At 46.9% G+C, this 24,654-nt stretch overlaps 2 non-coding genes across 2 annotated transcripts; both read left to right on the forward strand.

Annotated features, from left to right (window-relative positions):
* Window positions 1-6,316: 6,316 nt before the first annotated feature.
* On the forward strand, window positions 6,317-6,388 carry trnae-uuc (transfer RNA glutamic acid (anticodon UUC)). Its single transcript has one exon. It is a non-coding gene; the product is annotated as a tRNA-Glu (tRNA).
* A 17,942-nt stretch (window positions 6,389-24,330) lies between these two features.
* On the forward strand, window positions 24,331-24,402 carry trnae-uuc (transfer RNA glutamic acid (anticodon UUC)). Its single transcript has one exon. It is a non-coding gene; the product is annotated as a tRNA-Glu (tRNA).
* The last annotated feature ends 252 nt before the right edge of the window (window positions 24,403-24,654 follow it).

Here is a 24,654-nt window from a genome sequence, read left to right on the forward strand (position 1 = left end):
GACCGCGCAGCAGTTAACATCTGAGCTTCAAGTGTCCCAGATGAAGAGAATCCGAGTGAAACCTTCACTCACTGAGAGTCATCCCCACGGCCCTGAGCTGAGGGACTGCAGGCAGTCCAACACGGAAGGGACGGTTAAAAATGAATCATTGTTGCTCCCTCAGCCTCTCTGTCCCAGAGACAGGCAGTGGGACGGCATATATGCGGAGCATCATTCTCCCGCCGACAGAGGCGGTTCAGCCCATTGAATCCACGGCGACTCTCTGCCACTTGTCTCTCTCTGAGGTGATTCACAATCAGTGATACCTGTCCTAATAGTAAAGGACTGTGTCTGAGTGGTGATACAGTTTCTGAGATGCTGATCGTCTTGTCATTCACGTCCGAACCGGCGTGCCGAATTACTGCAGGGAATGGACGAAACTGCAAGGCATGTGTTTCAACTTTATCAGCTCATTGGCATCTCGGAGAAGTGGTTTTACGAATTAATTCATAGGAAACCGACGAGGAACAGGAGAAGACCACTCAGACCTCCAAAAAGCATGTTACTTGAACCGTGTGAGTTTCCCGAGTGTATCGATATGATACACGATATTCAGGCAGTCGGTGCAAAGGCAAGATACAGAATAGAGCACAGCACCATTACAAATGAAATCTGCTCAAGGAGACATTGCGCAACAGCGGAGGATGGTGATCCATCAACCTCTGGGATATGAGCCTCGCACACTACCGCTACGCCACTCTGCTCCCGCGCGCCTTGTGTTTTCCACAGGTCCCTTCGAGACTGATGTCGAAGATCTCCACTGCTGTCGTATCGTATGCTGTTATGCAGACGTATTGAGGCTGTGTAAATATAAACTTTTTTCTGAACTCCCACATTCTGTTGGTCGAACTGTGATTTCACTCTGAATCACAGCTTGTATCACAGCGCAGCCGGAGGCCATGCGGCCCACCTTCGCTCTGCTGGGTTGACACAGTAAGTAAACGTGTGTCTCTTGCCTTCTCCGTGTAATTCTGCACATTGTTACTTTAAACATGACCACCGAATTCCCGTTTGCATCTATTGAATCTGCCTTTTTGTCAGTGTCAATTAGGGATTTACTGACCCCAACCACTCTCTGTACGAAAGCGTTCTTCCTAATGTCACTTTTAGTTCTTTTCCTCATGACTTTAAAACTCTGCCGAATCGTTGCCGACCCTTTCAGGCGTGGGAGCATTTTGACTACATTACTTTCTCTGTCTAGACTTCGCATGACTTGGAAAGCTTCAATCAGGCCAGATTTCAAACTTTTTTCTCCGAGGAGAGCTATCCTAATTTTCCAATCTTGCTTCATTGCTGATATTCCTTAAACACGACACCACTCACGTCAGCGCAATTTTCCATCATTTCACTTCCTTGCTTTCTGCCCAATTCGTACTCCAAGCAGGTAAAATCAATGACTGCAGATGCTGGAAACCAGATTCTGGATTAGTGGTCCTGGAAAAGTACAGTAGTTGAGGCAGCATCCGAGGAGTAGTAAAATCGACGTTTCGGGCAAAAGCCCCGACTTTAGCGAAGGTGCTTTTTGAGAAGGTTAACCGGGCACTCTTGCACATGTCAGGAAACGCGGACTCGTCCGGGATTTCGCGCAAGTCTATGTAGTAGAAGACCCCAAGCGAGAATGATACCCCGAGACCCACGAGCCACACCGAGAGCACACAAGCACCCCCGCTCCACCTTTTTAACCAGCTGAGTCTTGCTCAGTGTGAAATACATTTGACATTGCTCTGAGAATTGCAAACGGCAAAGAGTTTCCAGAACAATTGCTTCTCATTCTGTCTCCCTGCTGCTGTTTGTCCGGGACCCTGGAACCGGCCTCCCTCTCCTGGCAGAAAATTAAACCGTTTTTATTCTAAACTTTTCTCTGGCACCGGAGTGACCCGTGACAAGCATTTCCCTCCTCAACATAGGGTACAGAGAACAGGAGAAGACCACTCAGACCTCCACGAGTGTATCATCTCAATTGTGCACATTGGGCCAGTATATCAATGTGAAATATTTATGTCGACGTTTTTTGAGAAAGAGATGAGAAGGCGAGGTGTAGAACAGAGCGCCGTTATACGGGAAACCTGCTGAAGACGACATTGACTGAATAGGAGAGATGGTTTCCCTTCTGTGTGATGCTCTCATCACGCACCCGCAGACATATCGCCGTCGTGCAAGTATAAACTCTGTCTAAATTCCCACATTCTGTTTTTACGAACTGTGCTTTCGCTCAAAAGCACATAATTTCAACACTCGCAACGTTCAAACTTTACAAACTTGTCATAGATATATTTAGCGAACACCTGGAAGAAATTCTTCCAAACTTACCTGGGGAATTTCGGTTTGAGGGCTCTTAAACTTTAAGTGGAAGGACGGGAAGTTTGCCTCGAGGCTGCGTAATGTGGAGATGTGTTCCCCAAGTTAACTGATAGTTGTTGACCATCCCAGTGCTTCCCGATGCAGGGTTGCCCTGACCCACCGGGAGGTTTCTTTGGTAAACTGTCCCGGGGGCTTCCAGCCGTACCGTGACGTCATAGGGCGAGTTCCCGGTGATGGCCTGCAGCTGCTGTGATACAATAATGATGCTGGCCCCGGAACATGAATACGAATTAGTTCATGAGTCACGTGGTACTGAATCATTCTATGGAATATTCTTTCAACATCACGGATTTATAAATGAGAGGAGGCAAGTGGGCAGGGCTTACACCTCGGGTCCACTCTTCCTTCACTCTCAACATCCCACACCCACCTCCCATTGTCCCACGGCACTTTCCGCTGCAACCGCCGAATGTGTAACACCTGGCATTTACCTGCTCCCTCCTGAATATCCAAGGGTTCGAACATACCTTCCAGGTAAAGCAGCACTTTACCTGCACATTTGTCACAAACTAGTCGACTGCATTCGTTGCTCACAGTGTGGTTTCCCCAAAGTAACATGAAGCATAAACTGGGTGACTGCTTCGCAGAACATCTCGGTTCTGCCCGCGGAAAAAAGGCCTTGAGCTTCTGGTTGCCTGTCACTTTAACACGCCACCCTGTTCCCTGGCCAACATCTCTGTCTCAGGCATGTAGCAGTGTTCCAGCAAAGCTCAGCTCCTGATGGAAGACCAAAGCCTCATTTTCCTCTTGGAGATCCTATAGCCCTCCAGTCTTCAACATCGAGTTCAATATTGTTTGGACGCGAACTCCCCCATGCCCTTGACCCCTACCACACCCACACGAGGCCTTGTTATCACATAGTCTGCTGTTACACACGACTTATTGTTACCCAGGAACAGTCTCCATTAACAGTTAGTCACCCTCCTACACAGATTGTTATTCACTCCTTTGGCCCTCCATTGTTCTCCCTCTGAACTGTTGGCAAAGAGAGCAATGTGGACTGATATCCCTGAGCCAGCTGTTTGTCCCATCTCCAGGAACATGGCTCCCGCCACTGGTGGATAATTAAACTATTTTGCTGTTGCGCTGTGAGGACATTGTGTAAATATAAACTTTTTCTGAATTCCCATCTTCCGTTGGTCGAACAGTGAAGTCACTCTGAATCACAACACGTGTCACAGCGCACTTGGAGGCCCACCTGCTTCTACACAGAAAGTAAACGAGAGTCTCTGTTCGTATCATTGCCTTCTCCCTGTAAATCCCCACATTGTTACTTTGAACATGACCACCGAATTCCCTTTTGTGTTCTTGAATCTGCCTCTTTGTCGCGGTCAGACAGGGATTTACGGATCCGAACCAATCCCTGTGCGAAAATGTTCTTCCTAATGTCACTTTTACTTTTTTTCCAAATGCCTTGAAATCTCTGCCAATTTTTTGGGAAATTGAATGGATTCTCAATCCTGCACATGAGGCTGAATTGATTAAATTTCTAACGTAAAGGACTGCGAATGCTGAGAATTCGAGACAGAAAGAGGAAGTGCTGGAGAAACTCAGCAGATTTGGCAGTACCTATGGGAGAAAACAGAGTTCTGAAATATTGTCATTGATTCTCTTTCCACCGATGGTGCCTAAGCTGCTGAGTTGCTCCTGCAATTTCTGTTTTTGCTTTGAACTGAAAGTTCAATTCATCTTTCGGGATGAAACAGCCAGACTCGCCATGTGCAAGTATTTAACCCTTTCGAAACCTGTGAAGTGATTGGATTCAAACAAACTCAGCAATAATTCACTCTTTCTCAGCTCCACAGGCAGAGAGACCTGGTAAATGAAGCTGTCAGGGTGGTTCTGTATTGGTGGGCCGAGTGGTTAATGCGACGGACTTGAGATCCATTGCGGTTTCCCCACGCAGGTGTGAACCCTGCCGACTACAGTTTAGAACTGTCGTCAGAAAGAAAGGGAGATTGCTCCACGTTTTTTTTAAAGATGCAAATCAGTGGAGGGGTGAAATATTTCAATCACATTGGGACTGTTCGGGAATCTGCAACCCACTGCCTGTCAGGGTGGAACAAGCAGATACCCACAGAGCTGCTTTTGAGGCTATGAGCCAAGTGTTTAGAAATGAGACTCGAACAGTGAGAGGCGTGAAGTCGTGATCGAAATGAAGCAGGCACCTGAGGATTAATATGTTTTATTTGCCAGTGAAAGATACTGCTTCACAAAGTTGGGCCTGTGGAAGGGAATCAGTGACGGTGATTATCTTTGGTTATTCACCTTGTGAAGGTTCCCATTGCTGCGCATGTCCGTGTTAACGTCAGAACTCTGCAGCATGGCGGCGTTAGATACGCACAGGGCCGGGGGCGCAATGGATGACGCATCTGACTCCACCTACCTGTTTGAAATGCAGCTCACAGCTTCTTCACACACCCCAATTAATCTTTCTCATTGTCCTGAAGCCGGCATACGGTTTGAATTTCCGATCTGCGGGAACGAGACTCTTTTCACTGTCTCGCGTCAGGAAGTGTCCCTGAGAACATCAGAGTCAGGTCACAGCGCTGTCAGAGGAGGGGAGCTGAAATAGCCCCACACGCTGCTCATGGACACATTTCACTTTTTCCAACTCATCGCCCCAACCACTGCGGCTCCTTGGAGTGGAAAGGAAACAAATACCAAAATCCAGTCTCAGCTTTATGAATCTTCAGAAAATAAGAAATTTGTTCATCCCTTCGGATTTTCTATCCTGGACTGACAGGAATGAGGTTTATCACTCTTTTAGGAGAACATTGCAAGTGGATGTTTTGCAGAAAAGCCCCAAAATACAATCTGACATTGACACTTGATTAATCGGGACCTGGATGTTATCGGCCTTTGAATATGTGTGTTGTGCTCAAGAACTTTGTTGTTCACAGTTTATAATGTTTATCTTCCCAGTCCCCTGTATCACTTGCTGAAAATGTTTAATCTGCGCCGTGTAATCCTTTCACTATCTGCTAATCAGCACAGCATTTCTTTGTTTTACCTAAATTATCTTGATCTTGCATATGTCAAGCCTCAAGCCAATTTCACTGGAAACCTCCTCCAGTTCAAAAGCCAAATGTTAATGATGGCTCTGTTTTCTGTCACGTAACCAATTTCAGATCGATGTTGTTAATGTTTCTTTTATTCCTTCAGATCCAGGTTTCGCTCACAGGGCTAGAACAGAACTGTCACCAAATACATTTACCAATCTACGTTCATCCTATCGATTGTATTAGCATCATCAACACTTCTCATCAAAATAACTCGAGAGACTTTCATCACAATTTTCTGTGAACAGTTCTACATTAGCTTTGCTGAATGAACCCCAAATTTCATGAAGTGGCTCCTTATTTTCGGCCAAAATTATTAATCTCTCTCTACGTGGAAATGGATCTTTCTCACCCGCTCTATCTCTCATCAATGTGTGGAGTTCAGTTCAATTTTCCATCAGCCTCCTCTGTTCTGATCAAATCCAGGGGAACAGGAAACATTGGGGTTATGATGCGGCCATGACAAGCCCAATACTCACCTTTCCTGTTGGACCCATTCCATGAGAAATATTAGACCACAACTTGGGGCCTCGAGTTGTGGCCGAACATTTACGTTGCCGCCTTACACATCCTTTGCGGGCTCTCCCGCCCATGTTGGAATCCTGCTGAATGTGCTTTCTTCGCTGGCGATTTTAAATGACTTCCTGTTGGTTGCATTATGCTCAAACTTCACAAAACCCGTCTCAATAAAGCCACGTTTTCTCACGTCTGGGAATTTATTGCCATGCAGGAAACTCGAGTTCTGAACAAAAACCGTAGCACACTCAAAACGTCGGCTCTGTTCACCTTTCCACAGATTCGATTTCCGGGCAGGGAAGAAATTTTCAGAGGAGTTGTCGGCATGCATCCCTGTCTCCCTGGTAGTCTAGTGGTTAGGATTCGGCGCTTTCACTGCCGGGGCCCGGGTTCGATTCCCGGTCAGGGAAGCAACTTTCTGGGCGTTTATAGGTTGTCCGTTCTTCTTAAATGTGCTGTGCAGTTATTTATTGATTTACGCAGTTCCTGGATGCTGCAGTGTGTCGTGGCTTGTTGAAATAATGTCCTGATTGAGATTTGTTTGTATGTGTCGGGATGATTGCTTCTGTAGTTAAGTTCTTGGTTCGTGTGCGTTGTTTTCCTGTCGAGGCTGTTTTGAATTTACCATTGACTGTTCATTCTCCTGTGACATCTAGAAATGGCACTTCGTTGTTGTTCTCCTCTTTTGCGAATTTTATGCCAGAAAGGAGATTGTTGATGGTGTTGTTGGATTCTTCTAATTTGTTTCATTTTGTGCTGACAAAAGTGTCATCACTGTAGCGGACCCAAAGTTTGGGTTGGATCGTTGGAAGGGCAGTTGGTTCGAGTCTCTGCATTATTGCTTCTGCGAGGAATCCTGATACTGGTGGTTTCATGGGTGTTTCGTTGATTTGTTTGTTAGTCTTGTTACTGAATATGAAGTGGGTGGCAATGCACAGTTCCACGAGGTTGACAGTGTTTTCTTTGCTGATGAAGTTGGTGCTGTGTTTGTGTCTTTGGTTCTTCGAGTAGTGTCTTCAGTTTTCTTTGGCCACGTTGATGTTAATGGATGTGAACAGGGCTGTTATGTCAAAGGACAGCATTATTCCATCCTCTTCTATTTTGGTGTCTTTGGTGTTCAGGAATTCTTGGATGGAGTAAATGGAGTGGCGTGAATCTTCGACTTGGTGTTTTCGTCTTCTGTCGAGTTCTTTGACTTTTCTGTATATTGGTGTTCCAAGCAGTGAGACTGTGGGCCTGAGGGTTTGAGGAGGAGGAGAACAACAACAAAGTGCCATTCTTAGATGTCACAGTAGAGCGAACAGTCAATGGGGGAACTTCACACTAGCATCTACAGAAAAACAACACACACAAACCAAATACTTAACCACAGAAGCAATCATCCCAACATCCACAAACGAAGCTGCAGCAGGACATTATTTCAACGAGCCACTACACACTGCAGCACAGAGAAACTACGAAGAACAGAAGAGAAATACGTATATAGTGTATTTAAGGAGAACGGGTACCCAATAAACCCAGTCCGCCGATTTCTCATTGATGCTTCCAAGCTGACTCTCAAAAATTCGGTTTGTCCTTTCATTCTTTCCTGTTTGTTTTTTGCGGGTTTTGAAAACCTTCGTAATCCTCTGACTGAGTATTGGAGTTGGGAAGTTATGTTGTGGCTGTATAGGACATTGGTTAGACCACTTTTGGAATATTGTGTGCAATTCTGGTCTCTCTCGTTTCAGAAGGATATTGTGAAATTTGAAAGGGTTCTGAAGCACCAATGGGTCCACAGAGGGGAAGAGGCCCTTCTGCTGCCCTGAGTGTGGGAAGGCCTTCAGTGATTCCTCTGCCCTGCTGACGCACTAGTTGGTCCACTCCAGGGACGGCTGTTCGCCTGCCCTGAGTGCGAGATGGCCTTCAGCAGTTCTTCCCACCTGCTGAGACACCAGTGGGTCCACACTGAGGAGAGGCCGTTCTTCTGCCCCGAGTGCAGGAGGGGCTTTGCTCTTTCCTCCGACCTGCTGGCCCTTTGGTGGGTCCACATGGGGGAGATGTCGTTCAGTTGCCCTAAGTGCAGGAAGACCTTCAGCAATTCCTCAGCCCTGCTGAGGCACCAGTCCGTCCACACCGTGGAGAGGCTCTTCAGCTGGCACGACTGTGGGAAGAGGTTCATGTTTTCCTGCAACTTGCGGAAGCACCAGCGGGGACACCAGCGCTCCCAGCAAACAGATCCCACCGGTGATGCTGCCTTCGGTCACACCCCAGGACTGAACCTCCTGCCAGTTCTGACAGTGGGTGCAGTGGGAGAGTAGGTGGGATGTTTTTGTTTTCTGCTGGACTGCAATTGTCTTCTCCACCCCCCACAACCACAACCCCATGGTGCCTCAGGGTTAGCACTGCTGCCTCATGGCACCAGAAACCCAGGATCAATTCCACCCTAGGGGGTCTGTGTGCAGTTTAGGGAGGGTAGGAAAATGGATCTGAGTAGGTTACTCGTCGGAATATCAGTGCAGATGTGTTGGGCTGAAGGACCTGTTTCCACATTGTAGGTGTTCTACGATCCTATGAGCTTTGCTTTCAGGGGAGACTGCTGATCATTGAGCCCGGGACTGCACATTGCCAATGAAATGATCCAGAGAAACCTAAGACCGCAAGACCATCAGAGGAGAAGTTAGGCCATTCGGCCCGTCGAGTCTACTCTGAAATTCGTTAGTGACAAAAGTAGTGCAGATGAGATTAGCTTCAGTGTGGAAACAGGCCATTTGTCCCAACAAGTCCACACCGACCCTCTGAAGAGTAACTCATCTAGACCCATTTCCCTCTGACTAATGTATCTAACTCTGTGGGCAATTAAGCATGGCCAATCCACATGACCTGCACATCTTTGGTTTATGGAAGAAAGCAGGATCACCCACAGAAAACCCACGCAGACATTGGGAGAAAGTGCAATCTCCTCACAGACAGTCACCAAGGCTGGAATCAAACCTGGGTCCCTGGTACTGTGAGGCTGCAGTGGTAACACTGAGCCACTACATGTAGCCCGAAGTAGGCAAGCAGGAGGTTGTGAGAATTCAGCAAGCCAGGCAGCACCAGGATGTGGAGTCTTCAGCGTTTTGAGTATTAACCCTTCTTCAGGACTGAAATGTTGACTTGTCTATGAGAAACGATTTACGGGAATGTTGCAGGGGTTTGGAGGATTTGAGCTAAAGGGAGAGGCTGAATCGGCTGGGCTGTTTTCACTGGAGCATTGGAGGCAGAGGAGTGACCTAATAGAGGTTACAAAATCATGAGTGGCATGGACAGGGTAATAGACAAGATCTTTTCCCTGGGATGGGGGAGTCCAGAACTAGAGGGCAGAGGTTTAGGGTAAGAGGTAAAATATATTAAACGGACAACTTCTTCATGTAGAGGGTTGTATATATATATGAAATGAGCTGCCAGAGTATATGGGTCAGGTGCTGTCAAATGAGACTACATTAATTTAGGGTATCAGGTCAGCATGGACAAGTTGGACCGAAAGGTCTCTTTCCATGCTGTACGTGTCTTTGACGACTGGTCCTGATGTAAGTTTAAAATAAAGTCCAAGTAACTTTGAATAGTTCAATCTTGTTGAGCTCACCTCCTGAAAAGTTTCAAATGAATCCCGCTGAGAGATACTGTTTAAACAATGCTGAGTTGGACAACGTATCCCATCAAGTTCAACACAAACCCAGATTTGAAAAAGTCAGAAGTCAGAACATCAAGGGGACAAAAACTGAGAGAGATCTAGGGTTGCGGGCTATTAGCTCCTAGAAAATGGAGTCGTGGGTAGACAGGGTGGTGAAGAAGGCTTTTGGCAAGCTTGCTTTCATTGGTCAGAGCATTGAGCACAGAGTTGGGACGTCTTGTTGCAGCTGTCACGCATGCCACACAACAACGATTGGCGTGGCCCTGCCCCCCTCTGACTGGCTGTCCCTTTGAATATCTGGGGGAAGATTCGACCCACCTGCCTGTGTTTGGCTCATATGTACTCATCCAAATAATTTTAAACATTGTAACATTACCTGCATCCACCACTTCCTCTGACAGTTCATTCCATACACGAACCACCTTAAATTTAAAAAACGTTGTCCCCATCCCCGTCCTTTTTAAATCTTCTCCCTCTTATCTTAAAAATATACTCCCAAATTTTGAAATCCCCTATCCTTAGGGAAAAGACCAAGGTTATTCGACTTATCTTTGTCCCTCATGACTTCATAAACCTCCATAACCTCCACCCTCAACCTTCTACACTCCAGTGAAAAAAAGTCCCAGCCTATGCCGTCTATAAATCATTCTGGCAAAATCATAGTTAAAAAAGGTGAGCTTTAAGAATTGGCTGAAAGGGCAGTGAAGATTCAACCAGCTGACAGTGGATCTGAAATCACATGTAGATCAGACCAGGTTCGGACAGCAGGAAACCAGATAAGTTTTTACAACAAACCTCAACGGTTTCATCATTAGTCTCTTAATTTCAGATTTATATTGAATTCAGATGCCACCATCTGCCGTGGTAGATTTTGAACCCAGGTCCACAGAACATTACCTGGGTGAATAGTCTGGTGACAATAAAGTCGGCCATCACCTCCCCTGAACACATTTGCTTATTGTCTTTCGCGGTAACAGAGGACCAAGATGTTTCAGCAGCTGCTAGGTTGTTGGTATGACACAAGGGAAAATCAGCACTCTCAGTAATGGCACATACTGAAACCAGGACCCTGTATCAGAGGTAAGGGCGCGGGAATCATACGAAATAGGAACAGGAAAATGCCAATCAACCCCTTGAGCCTGCTTCTCCTTTTAATAGGATTGTGGCTGATCTGACATTCCCCACATGCACTTTCCTGCCCTTTTACTGTAACTGTTCATCCCCCGACTGATCACGAATCTATCGATCCTAGTTTTAAATGTGACATGAAGGTTGTTACTTGAATGGGGGAGGGGGGACCTCAGGTCGAACTTGGGGACGAAAACAATGGCTTCACACTTCACAATATTTAACTAAGGGAATGTTTATAGTTTATAGTTAAAAATTCCTGAAGAAGGGCTCATGCCCGAAACGTCGATTCTCCTGCTCCTTGGATGCTGCCTGACCTGCTGGGCTTTTCCAGCAACACATTTTCAGCTCTGATCTCCAGCATCGGCAGTCCCCACTTTCTCCTAGAGAATCCCATGGAGTCTTACAGAGTGACACAGATGTACAGCACGGAAACAGACCCTTCAGTCCAACTCGTCCATGCAGCCCAAATATCCTAACCTAATCTAGTCCCAGATGCCAGCACTTGGCCCAAATCCCCATAACACTTTGCTATTCATATACACATCCAGATGCATTTTAAATGCTGTAATTATGCAGCCTCCATCATTTACTCCAGCAGCTCATGCCATACATGCATCACCCTCTGCGTGAAAAGGTTGCCCCTTAAGTCCCTTCTTTCTCATTCCCCTCCCCTCCCAAAAACCATGCCCTCTAGTTCTGGACTCCCCCACACCAGGGAAATGGATTTGTCTATTTGCCCTATCCATTACCCTCATGATTTTATAAACCTCTATAAGGTCACCCCTTAGACTCCGACGCTCCTGAGAAAAGAGTCTTATTCAGCCTCGCCCTATAACTCAACCCTCCAACTCTGGAAACATCCTTGTAAATCTTTTCTGCACCTTTTCTAGTTTCACAACATCTTTCCGATAGGAAGCAGACCAAAATTACATGCAATATTCAAAACGTGGCCTGACCAATGTTCTGTACAGTGGCAACATGAGCTCCCAACATCTATCATCGATGCTGTGACCAACAAGGAAAGCAAATCAAACGCCTTCTTTACTATCCAATTTGCCTGCGTCTCTACTTTAAAGGAACTATCAACCTGAACTCCAAGGTGTCTGCTCAGCAACACTTCCAAGGAACTTACCATTAAGTGTAAAAGTTCTGCTCTGATTTGTTTTTCCAAAATGCAGCACCTCATATTTATCTACATTAACCTCCATCTGCCACTTCTCAGCCCATCGGCCCATCTGATCAAGGTGCCGTTGTTATCTGAGGTAAGCTTCTTTGCTGTCCACTACACCTCCAATTTTGGTGTCATCTACAAACTTACTAACTATACCTCCTCTGTTCACATACAAATCATTTATATAAATGACAAAAAGTAGCGGACCCAGCATCGAACCTTGTGATACCCCATTGGTCACAGGCCTTCAGTCTGAAAAGCAACCCTTCATCACCACCCTCTGTCTTCTGCCTTCTAGCCAGTTTTGTATCCAAATGGCTCGTTGTCCCTGCATGCCATGAGATTAAACCTTGCTCACCAGTCTCCCATGAGGAACCGTGATGAACGCCTTCCTGAAGTCCATAGAGATTACGTCCATCGCTCTGCCCTCACCAATCCACTTTGTACTTCTTCAAAAAACTCAATCATGTTCGTGAGACATGATTTCCCAAGCATAAAACCATGCTGACTATCCCTAATCAATTCTTGCCTTTCCAAATACATGTAAATCCTGTCTCTCAGGATTCTCTCCAAAAACTTGCCCGACACGGATGTCTGGCTCACCGGTCTATAGGTCCATGGCTTTTCCCTACCACCTTTCTTAAATAGTGGCACCACATTGGCCACCCTCTAGCCTTCTGGCACCTCACCTGTGACTGTTGATGATACAAATATCTCAGTAAGAGGCCCAGCAATCACTTCCCCAGTTTCCCACAGAGTTCTAGGGTACTCCTGATCAGGTCCTTGGGATTTATCCACTTTTATGCATATCAAGATATCCAGCAATTTCTCATCTGTAATATGGGCATTTTTTAAACATGTCACCATCTACTTTCTCACATTCTATATCTTCCATGCCCTTCTCCATCGTAAACACTGATGCATAATATCCGTTCAGTATCCCCCCTACCCCCCGCCGCCCCATCCCCGCCGATCTACTGCAGCTCCTCACAAAGGCCGCCTTGCTGATCTTTAAGGGGCCATATTCTCTCCCTTGTTATCCTTTTGTCCTTAACGTATTTATAAAAACCCTTTGGGTTATCCGTAACTCTATTTGCCAAAGCTATCTCATGTCCCCTTTTTGCCCTCATGATTTCCCTCTTAAGTATGCTCGTACCGCCTTTATTCTCGAAGGATTCACTCGATCTCTCTGTCGATACCTGACGTATGCATCCTTCTTTATCTTAACCAAAATCTCAATTTCTCTGGTCATCAAGCATTGCCTACACCTACCAGCCCTTCCTTTCGCCCTAACAGGAATATACTGTATCTCATATTTGAAGGCTTCCCATTTTCCAGCAGTGTTTTAACCTGTGAAGAACTGCCCCAATCAGCTTTTGAAAGATCTTGCCTAATACCTGAGTCTTCCTCCAATTTAGAACTTCAACTTTTAGATCTGACATATTATTTTCAATCACTATTCTAATGTTAATAGAATTATCGTTGCTGACCCTTAGGTTTTGCACCCTCGCCAGTATGTACATCCTCATTGTGAATTAGAAAACTTCTTTGTACACACTTAACAAATTTCTCTCTTTGGCGGATAAGTAAATGGGCAGGAGTTATACCTTGGATCAACTCTTCCTTCATTCCCATCAAACCTAACCCCTTCCCACCCCAATAGTCCGACGGCACTTTACCTTGCAACTGCCGAATGTGTGACACCAGCCCATTTACCTGCTCCCTCCTCACTATCCAAGGGCCCAAACTTACCTTCCAGGGGAAGCGGCACTTTACCTGCTCTTCCCACAACCCAGTCTAGTGCATTTGCTACTCACAATGTGGTCTCATCTACAATAGGGAAAACGAAGCGTAAACTGGGTGACTGCTGCACAGAACATCTACGTTCTGCCCGCAAAAATATCCTGAGCTTCTCGTTGCCTGCATATTCCACACCCCACCCTGTTCCCTGGCCAACATCTCTGTCTCAGGTTTGCTGCATTGTTCCAGCGAAGCTCAGCACCAGCAGAACGAAGAGCACCGAATATTTCACTTGGGGACCATACATCCCTCTGGTCCCAATATCGAATTCAATAATTCTAGGGCCTGAAATCCATAGTATCATCGTCCCTTCCATACACACCAAGCCTTGTTATCACATAGTCTGTCATTACACACTACCTATTCTTAGCCACGAACAGCCTCCATTCACCCTCCCACGCAGATCGTTATCAACTCCCTTTCCTGTAAAACAGTTCTTCCCTCGCTTTGGGGTCTGTCCTGATCTGTCATTTACTGCATCCGCCTTGCTCTCACGATATCTCCTGCGTATGAAAGTTTTCCTGATCACCATCAGTTCTATGGAAAGATCACCGGCAATTACTGTTCTTTTTTGTTTCTGATATGCAGCGTCCGCAGTTCTTTCAGCTTTTTGTTGAGGTAGAGTTGGAAATTGTTTCGAGAGACAGAAGGAGAGGGGGGAGAAACAGAACAGACATGAACTGTTGATCTCTGTTGTCACTCAAAATCATTGTCATGCGATCACTTCCCTTAAGAATGAATAGAGGTCGCGGGCTGCGCGTGAGCTTGTGACGCACCGGTAGCACATCTGACTTCAATGCAGGAGGTTGCGTGTTCCAATCGCGTCAAGCTCCCTGTAACCCACTTCTTACACTTCAAATCAAGAAAGGCGTACGTTCACTCGGGATGTCTGTTGAGCCAAGTCTTCTTTCCGGAAACTTTCGATCACACGTGAAGCTTTGCTGTCAATTTAATTTGTGAACTCTGTGTCAGGAAGGTGGTGTGCCCATTGTTTGGGTAAATGCTCAGCTCCCCCAGTTCATCACGGGATTTAAACACAGCCGCCTCCCTCTGGGCAGCTGCTTCGTTCATTTGGTGACAGCGCGGTGTGAATAACATAATACCGATACTTTCACAACATCGTCCAGAGACTCCCAGGGTTATGTTTCAATCTATCAGGAGAGTGACAGTGAGTTCAGATAGAAATGTTTCTCACCAACAGCAAATTCTTTCCTTTCACTGGACACAGTTAAAATTATACTTTTTCAACAGAAGGAGCGGAAACTCTAATCTGACGGCCACTCTCCATATTAATGGTGAGCCTGAATTTTATAAACGGTGTCAGTAAAATCCAGTGGCGGACACTGATTTGTTCCAGTCGATTTTTTTGCCAAGCGTAATTCACCGAGAGGATGCTGCTGTATGAAACAGCGTGGGGAATTACTGCAGGGCCTCCTGCACATGGAACACACCGCAACTGATGTGTTTCACCTTCACCAGTTTATTCCTATCTCGGAGAAGAGAGGTTTGATGATTCGGATCATAACAGCCAGACAGAGGACAGGAGAAGAGCACTCAGCCCTTCACAAGCTTGTCACCACAGCTGGGTCATCGTGGCCCGTGTATCAGTATGGGATAGTAATCTGCATCTACTGACTGGAAGCACAGCAAATTGGAGTGCTGGTGGGACTATCACACAGGAGAAAACGGCTTCGACCTATCAACTGGAGTGGCTCCCAATGCGCAACTCCGCTCACCTCAACTGAATAACTGTAAACAAATTACTCCGTGATTCAAAGGAATACTCGGTTTTGAATCTGCATTGTGTCATGTACCTTCGCGAATGATGTCAAAACACCTTCATTGCTGTGATGGAGTATCCTGTTGGGCAGAATATACCCGTTGTAAAATTTCCTACGTTTTGTTGGTCCAACCCCGATTTCACTCGAAATCACGAAACGTGTGACAGCGCAGACTGAGACAATGAAGCCCACCTTAGGTCTGCTGGCTCAACACAATACGTAAATAAGTGTCTCATTCTGTCGTCTTTACCCCGTAAATCTGCACATTGTTACATTGAACATGCCCACCGAATTCCCTTTTGTGTCCATTGAATCTACCTCTTGGTCACTGTCATACAGGAAGTTACTGACCCCACTCCCTTTGCGAAAACGGTCTTCCTAATGTCCTGATGACTTTCTATCTCTGCCGAAACGTTCTCGATCCTTTCAGGCCTGGGAGCATTTTCACTGCATTACTTCCTCTGTCTAAAACACTCATGACGTGGAAAACTTCAATCAGACCAGCTTTCAGCCCTCTGTTCACGAAAGAGAACTGCCCCAACTTTGCAATCTACCTTCATGACCGACATTCCTCATACACGGCACCATTCACTTCAACTTGTTAAGCGCTGTCTGCAATCACTTCACTTCCCCGCTTCCTGAAGTATCACCCTCAGAATTGAGTGTAATACAGGTGGAGGATTCATTCAGGCTCGGATTGCGCGGACGAAAATCTGCAATACTAGTTTTCACTGTGAACAAGTGTTTCCCTTCGCCGTGTTCTCTGCAATGGTACCATAAGACCATAAGACATAGGAGTGGAAGTAGCCATTCGGCCCATCAAGTCCACTCCGCCATTTAATCATGGCTGATAGGCATTTCAACTCCACTTACCAGCATTCTCCCCGTAGCCCTTAATTCCTTGTGACATCAAGAATTTATCAATCTCGGCCTTGAAGCCATTTAGCCTCCCGGCCTCCACCGCACTCCGCGGCGATGAATTCCACAAGCCCACCACTCTTTTGCTGAAGAAATGTCTCCGCATTTCTGTTCTGAATTTACCCCCTCTAATTCTAAGGCTGTGCCCACGGGTCCTAGTATCTTCGCCTAACGGAAACAATTTCTTAGCATCCACCCTTTCCAAGCCATGCATTATCTTGTAACATTCTATTCGATCTCCCCTTAACCTTCTAAACTCCAATGAATACAATCCCAGGATCCTCAGCCGTTCCTCGTATGTTAGACCTGCCATTCCAGGGATCATCCGTGTGAATCTCCGCTGGACACGCTCCAGTGCCAGTATGTCCTTCCTGAGGTGTGGGGACCAAAACTGGACACAGTACTCCAAATGGGGCCTAACCAGAGCTTTATAAAGGCTCAGTAGCACATCGCTGCTTTTATATTTCAACCCTCTTGAGATAAATGACAACATTGCATTCGCTTTCTTAATCACGGATTCAGCCTGCATGTTTACCTTTAGAGAAGGTAAACCTCTGTCCCATACCTAATTCAGGCAGTCCGATCTGATTTAATGAAGCGGTTTTTGAGAAAAGTAATCCGGCAGTTTTGTTCAGGTCAATTTAAGAAACTGGGGTGGGCCTGGGATAGGCACTCGGCACCTCCCACACGTCTGTATAAGTAGAAAACCCAAAGCTAGCAAAACCAAAACTAGCATAATACCCCGAAACCAACGAGCCACCAACCTTGGGCGCAGCCAGCTCCTGAAGCAACTGGGAGTTGCTCAGTACGAAATACATTGTACATTGCTCCTAGATTTAAAAGCAGCAAAGAGTTTCAAGATCATCTGCTTCTCAATCTGTCTCCTTGCTCCCAGGACGCTGCTGTTTGCCCCGTCCCCAGGAACCGGGCTCTCTCCACTAGCAGGAGAAAATGAGGTCTGCAGATGCTGGACATCAGAGCTGAAATTGTGTTGCTGGAAAAGCGCAGCAGGTTAGGTTGCATCCAGGGAACAGGAGAATCGACGTTTCGGGCATAAGCCCTTCTTCAGGAATGAGGAAAGTTTGTCCAGCAGGCTAAGATAAAAGGTAGGGAGGAGGGACTTGGGGAAGGGGCGTCGGAAATGTGAAAGGTGGAAAGAGGTCAAGGTGAGGGTGATAGGTCAGACTGGAGTGGGGGTGGAGAGGTCAGGAAAAAGATTGCAGGTTAGGAAGGCGGTGCTGAGTTCGATGGATTTGACTGAGACAAGGTGGGGGGAGGGGAAATGAGGAAACTGGTGAAATCCGAGTTCATCCCTTGTGGTTGGAGGGTTCCTAGGCGGAAGATGAGGCGCTCTTCCTCCAACCGTCGTGTTGTTGTGGTCTGGCGATGGAGGAGTCCAAAGACCTGCATATCCTTGGTGGAGTGGGAGGGGGAGTTGAAGTGTTGAAGGGTGGTTGGGTTGGTTGGTCTGGGTGTCCCAGAGGTGTTCTCTGAAACACTCCGCAAGTAGGCGGCCTGTCTCCCCAATATAGAGGAGGCCACATCAGGTGCAGAGGATGCAATAGATGATGTGTGTGGAGGTGCAGGTGAATCTGTGGCGGATATGGAAGCTTCCTTTGGGGCCTTGGAGGGAGGTGAGGGGGGAGGTGTGGGCGCAAGTCTTGCACCTCCTGCGGTTGCAGGGGAAGGTGCTGGGAGTGGAGGTTGGGTTGGTGGGGGGTGTGGATCTGACGAGGGAGTCACGGAGGGAGTGGTCTTTACGGAATGCTGATAGGGGAGGAGAGGGAAATATATCCCCGGTGTTTGGGGTCTGTCTGGAGGTGGCGGAAATGACGGCGGATGATGGGCTGTACATGGAGATTGGTGGGGTGGTAGGTGAGGACCAGTGGGGTTCTGTCCTGGTGGTGGTTGGAGGGGCGGGGCTCATGGGCGGAGGAGCGGGAAGTGGAAGAGATGCGGTGGAGGGCATCGTCGACCACGTCGGCGGGGAAATTGCGGTCCTTGCGGTCTCCACCAGCAGATAATTGAACCATTTTGTTTCTACTTAAAAGCTGTGCTGGTGGAAGGCAGAGCCCATTCGCTCTTCTACTCTCCCTCTCACGATTACGTGAGGCAGGAGAAGTCAGTTACAGACATGCGTAGGAAATGGGCAATTTTGAACTTGTTCCATAGGTCCTGTTAACAGAGAGATAGAAAGATGCTGTGCTGCCAGGACAAAGAGAAATGGACACCGGAGACACTTCCCTCAGGTAAATTGATATGAGTACATTTTTGTGCAGCCTGCTTGGTGTTCAGAATTTGTCTTGACACAACAATCCTACAGAGAGTCTTTTCTTACACGGGCGTTGGTTTCTTTACTGCAGGAATGGACCAAACCAGCATGTTATGTTTTACAACTTAACTGGTTCATTGCCATCTGAGAGAAGAGGTTTAACACTTGAGATCTGAACACACCGACAGAAAACTGGACTATACAACTCAGAGCTCCACAAGTGTGCCAGCGCAACTGTATAAATTTGAGTTGTCTATCGATCTGACATAATTAACTCAGATACCCGAAGTTTTGGGAAGCAGATGACAACGCAAGGAAAAGAACAGAGTGCCATTATACAGGAAAGCTGCTAAAGACGACATTGAGTTAAGAAGAGAAAATGGTTTCGCTTCTGGGTTATGATCCCAACATGCACCCGCTGTGCCATTTTCCTGCATTGCACGGCAGCTTTTCCAGAGAAGTATTCAGCTTTTTATCTGGCGTGTGACTTGCATGTTCGAGAATGACGTCAAAAGATCTTCACTGCTGTAGTATCATGTGCTGTTGTGCAGACATATCGTCGATGTGCAAATATAAACTCAGAGAGAAATGTACACTAGAGACTCTGAGCCAGCTGAAACTTGCCCAGTGTGAAATACATTCCACATTGCTCCAAGAATTACAAGCAGCAGAGTTTCCAGAACATCTGCTTGTCATTCTGTCCCCGGGGCTCTGTTGTTTGTCTCATCCCCAGGAACTGGACTCTCTCCACTGGCGGATAATTAAATCAATTTCGTCCTACTTGCAAGCTATTCTGGGAGCCGGAGAGGGGGGAGGATGGATGAGTCCATTCGCTCTTCTGCTCTCTCTCTCAATCCCTTGGGGTGAGAGGTATCAGTTACACTAATGCGTGGGAAGTGAGCAACTTTGATTGTGAACTTGCTCCAAACGCCTGTTATCGGAGAGATAGAAGGATGCTGTGCTGGAGGATCAGAGAGAAATGGACACCGAAGAATATTCCCTCAGATAAATTCATATGAATACATTGTTGTGCAGCATGCTTGCTGTTCAGAATTCCGCACACGCAGCAATCTTACGGAAAGTCTATTGCAAAGTGGGCATCGCTTTCTTTGCTGCGACCACTCAGCAGTTAACATCTGATCCCCAACTGTCCCAAACGAAGAGAATCCGTGTGAAACCTTCAATCACTGAGAGTCATCCCACGGCCCTGAGCTGCGGGACTGCAGGCAGTCCAACAGGGAAGGGACGGTTAAAAATGAATCATTGTCGCTCCCTCAGCCTCTCTGACCCAGAAACAGGCAGTGGGACGGCATAAACGCGGAGCATCATTCTCCCGCCGACAGAGGCGGTCCAGCCCATCGTGTCCACGGCAACTGTCTGTCACTTGTCTCTCTTTCTGAGGTGATTCTCACTGTGTAAATATAAACTTTTTTCTCACTTCCCACATTCTGTTTGTCGAACTGTGATTTCATTCTGAATCCCAGCATGTATCACAGCGCAGACGGACGCCATGCGGCCCACCTTCACTGTGCTGGTTCGACACAGTCAGTAAACGTGTGTCTCTATTCATATCATTCGTTTGCCTTCTCCGTGTATTTCTGCATATTGTTACCTTAAACATGACCACCGAATTCCCTGATGCTTCTATTGAATCTGCCTCTTTGTCAATGTCAGGGAATTTGCTGACCCTAACCACACCCTTCGTAATGTCACTTTTCGTTCTTTTCCTCATGACTTGAAAACTGCCGATTCATTGCCGATCCTTTCAGGCGTGGGAGCATTTTAACTGCATTACTTTCTCTGTCTGGACCCCGCATGACTTGGAAAGCTTCAATCAGGCCAGATTTCCAACTTCTGTTCTCCGAGGAGAGCTGTCCTAATTTTCCAATCTATCCTCATCGCTGACATTCCTTAAATACGGCACCACTGGCGTCAACGCAATATTCCATCATTTCACTTCCTTGTTTTCTGCTCAATGTGCACTCCAAGCAGCCCACCCTGGTTTAGCGAAGGTGCTTTTTGAGAAAACTAACCGGGCACTTTTACACAAACCAGTAAACGCGGGCGAGTCCGAGATTTGAACCCGGGATCGCTGGCAAGCCTGCGCAGTCGAAGAAACTCAAAGCGAGAATCATACCCAACAACCAACGAGCAACACAAACGTCATGCAACCACCCCCGCTCCACCTCTTCAACCAGTTGAGTTTTGCTCAGTGTGAAATACATTTGAGATTGCTCTAAGAATTGCAAGCGGCAAAGAGTTTCCATAACAGCTGCTTCTTATTCTGTCTCCCTGCTGCTCTTTGTCCCGGGCCCTCTCTACTGGCAGAAAGCTGAACCATTTTGTTTCTAAACTTTTCTCTAACACCGGAGTGACCAGTGACAAGCATTGCCCTCCTCAACACAGGATACAGAGAACAATAGAATACCACTCAGATCTCCACGAGGTTGTCATCTCAACTGTGCACATTGGGCCAGTATATCAATGTGAAATCTTTATGTCGAAGTTTTTGGGAAAGAGATGAGAAGGCGAGATGCAGAATAGTGCGCCGTGAAACGGGAAAGCTGCTAAAGACGACATTGAGTGAATAGGAGAGATGGTTTCCCTTTTGGGTGATGCTCCCATCACGCACCCGCAGGCATATCGCGTCGTGCAAGTATAAACTCTGTCTAAATTCCCACATTCTGTTTTTTCGAACCGTGATTTCGCTCAAAAGCACAATTTCAACACTCGCAAGATTCAAACTTTAACAAAGTGCTCATAGATATATTTAGCGAACACCTGGAAGAAATTCTTCCAAACTTACTTGGGAAATTTCGGTTTGAGTGCTCTTGAACTTTAAGTAAAAGGAAGGGAAATTTGCCTCGAGGCTGTGCAATGTGATGTGTTCCCCATGTAACCTGATAGTGGTTGACCATCTCAGTGCTTCCCGATGCAGGGCTGTCCTGACCCAGGGGGAGGTTTCTTTGATAAATTGTCCCGGGAGCTTCCAGCCGTACCGTGACGTCTTAGGGCGAGCCCCCGGTGATGGCCTGCAGCTGCTGTGACACAATAACGATGCTGGCCCCGGAACATGAATATGAATTAGTTCATGAGTCACGTGGTACTGAATAATTCTATGGAATGTTCTTTCAACTTCACGGATTTATATATGAGAGGAGGTAAGTGGGCAGGGTTACCCCTCGGGTCCACTCTTCCTTCACTCTCAACACCCCACACCCACCTCCCATTGTCCCACGGCACTTTCCCCTGCAACCGCTGAATGTGTAACACCTGCCCGTTTATCTGCTGGATCCTGAATATCCAAGGGCTCGAACATACCTTCCAGGTAACGCAGCACTTTACCTGCACATTTGTCACAACCTAGTCTACTGCATTCGTTGCTCACAGTGTGGTTTCCCCAAAGTAGCATGAAGCATAAACTGGGTGACTGCTTCACAGAACATCTCGGTTCTGCCGCAAAAAAAAGCCTTGAGCTTCTGGTTGCCTGTCACTTTAACACGCCACCCTGTTCCCTGGCCAACATCTCTGTCTCAGGATTGCAGCAGTGTTCCAGCAAAGCTCAGCTCCTGATGGAAGACCAACGCCTCATTTTCCACTTGGAGATCCTATAACCCTCCAGTTTCAACATCAATATTGTTTGGACGCGAACTCCCCCATGCCCTTGACCCCTACCACACCCACATGAGGCCTTGTTATCACATCGTCTGCTGTTACACACGACTTATTGTTAGCCAGGAACAGTCTCCATTAACAGTTAGTCACCCTCCTTCACAGATTGTTATTCACTCCTTTGTCCCTTTAATGTTCTCCCTCTGAATTGGTGGCAAAGAGAGCAACGTGGACTGATATCCCTGAGCCAGCTGTTTGTCCCATCTCCAGGAACAGGGTTCTCTCCACTGGTGGACAATTAAACCATTTTTCTGTTACGCGAACGTGAGGAGATTGTGTAAATATAAACTTTTCTAAATCCCCACCTTCCGTTGGTCGAACTGTGAATTCACTCTGAATCGCAACACGTGTCATAGAGCACTTGGAGGCCCACCTTAGCTCTGCGGGTTCTTCACAGCAAGTAAATGAGAGACTCTATGCGTATCATTCTCTTGCCTTCTCTCTGTAAATCTCCACATTGTTACTTTGAACATGACCACCGAATTCCCTTTTGTGTTATTGAATCTGCCTCTTTATCGCGGTCAGACAGGGATTTACGGTTCCGATCCACTCCCTGTGCGAAAATGTTCTTACTAATGTCACTTTTACTTATTTTTCCAATGCCTATAAATCTCTGCCGATTTTTTTGGGAAATTGAAAGGATTCTCATTCCTGCACATGAGGCTGAATTGATTTAATTTCTAACGTAAAGGACTGCGGATGCTGAGAATCCGAGTCAGAAAGAGAAACTGCTGGAGAAACTCAGCAGGTTCGGCGGGACCTGTGGGAGAAAACAGAGTTGTGATGTATTGTCTCTGATTCTCTTTCCACTGATGGTGCCTGACCTGCTGAGTTGCTCCTGCAATTTCTGTTTTTGCTTTTAACTGAAAGTTCATTTCATCTTTCGGGATGAAACAACCAGACTCGCCATGTGCAGATATTTAACCCTTTCAAAACCTGTGAAGTGATTGGATTCAAACAAACCCAGCAATAATTCACTCTTTCTCAGCTCCACAGGCAGAGAGACCTGGGAAATGAAGCTGTCAGTGTGGTCCTTTATTCGTGGGCAGAGTAGTTAATGCGACGGACTTGAAATCTATTGCGGTTTCCCCACGCAGGTTGAGTTGTCTGGACATCATTTAACAGATGTATTTAATGTAAGGTAATGTGGCTAGGGTTTCTGCACACGTTGTTTCAGCTTTTGTCAATTTGTTGATGAGAAATCGGCAGACTGGGTTTATTGGGTCCGCAAAAGTGAGGACTGGAGATGCTGGAAGCCAGAGTTTAGATCAGAGTGGTGCTGGAAAAGCACAGCAGGATAGACAGCAGGAAAATCGATGTTTCGGGCAAAAGCCCTTCATCAGGAATAGGGGCAGGACGCCTCCAGGGTGGAGAGATAAATTGGGGGTGGCGGGGTGTGATGGGGCGAAGGTAGCAAAGAGTAAAATAAGTGAGTGGTGGTGGGGATGGAGCTGACAGGTCAGAGAGGAGGGTTTAGCGGATAGGTGGGAAGGGAGATTGGCAGGTAGGACAGGTCATGAGGTCAGTGCTGAGCTGGAAGGTTGGAACTGAGGTATGGTGGGGGGAGGGGAAATGAGGAAACTGGTGAAGTCCACATTGCTGCCCTGGTGTTGAAGTGCTCCGAAGCGGAAGATGAGGCGTTCTTCTTCCAGGCGTCGGGTGGGGAGGAAGCGGCGGTGAAGGAGGACCAGGACCTGCATGTCCTCGGCAGAGTGGGAGGGGGGTTGAAATGTTGAACCACGGGGCTTTGCGGTTGATTGATCCGGGTGTCCCGGTGATGTGACTTGACCCTCCAGTCTCCCCAATGTTGTAGAGGTCGCATCGGGAACAATGGGTAAAAAAAAATGCATTGGTGGATGTTCAGGTGGAAGTCTTCTTACGACTACGGCCAGTGTTCGATTCCCGGGCAGCGAAGCAATTTTCAGTAGAGCAGACAAAGCTGTGTCAGTGTCTCCCTGGTGGTCTAGTGGTTAGGATTCGGCGCTTTCACCGCTGCGGCCCGGGTTCGTTTCCCGGCCAGGGAAGCCATTTTCAGCGTGACTATTGGCGAACCATTCTTCCTAAATGCGCTGTGCAGTTGCTTATTGACCTTCATAGTTCCTGGGTGCTGCAGTGTGTAGTGGCTCGTTGAAATAGTGTCCTGATTCGGATTTGTTTGTATGTGTCGGGGTGGTTGCTTTTGTAGTTAAGTTCTTTGTTCGCGTGCATTGTTTTCCTGTAGAGGCTGTTTTGAATTTACCATTGACTGTTCGCTCTACTGTGACATCTATAAATGG

This window comes from Chiloscyllium plagiosum, unplaced genomic scaffold, assembly GCF_037043375.1.
Source record: "Chiloscyllium plagiosum isolate Xiang-an unplaced genomic scaffold, Cpla_swu_hap1 HiC_scaffold_27, whole genome shotgun sequence".
Lineage (NCBI taxonomy): Eukaryota > Metazoa > Chordata > Chondrichthyes > Orectolobiformes > Hemiscylliidae > Chiloscyllium > Chiloscyllium plagiosum.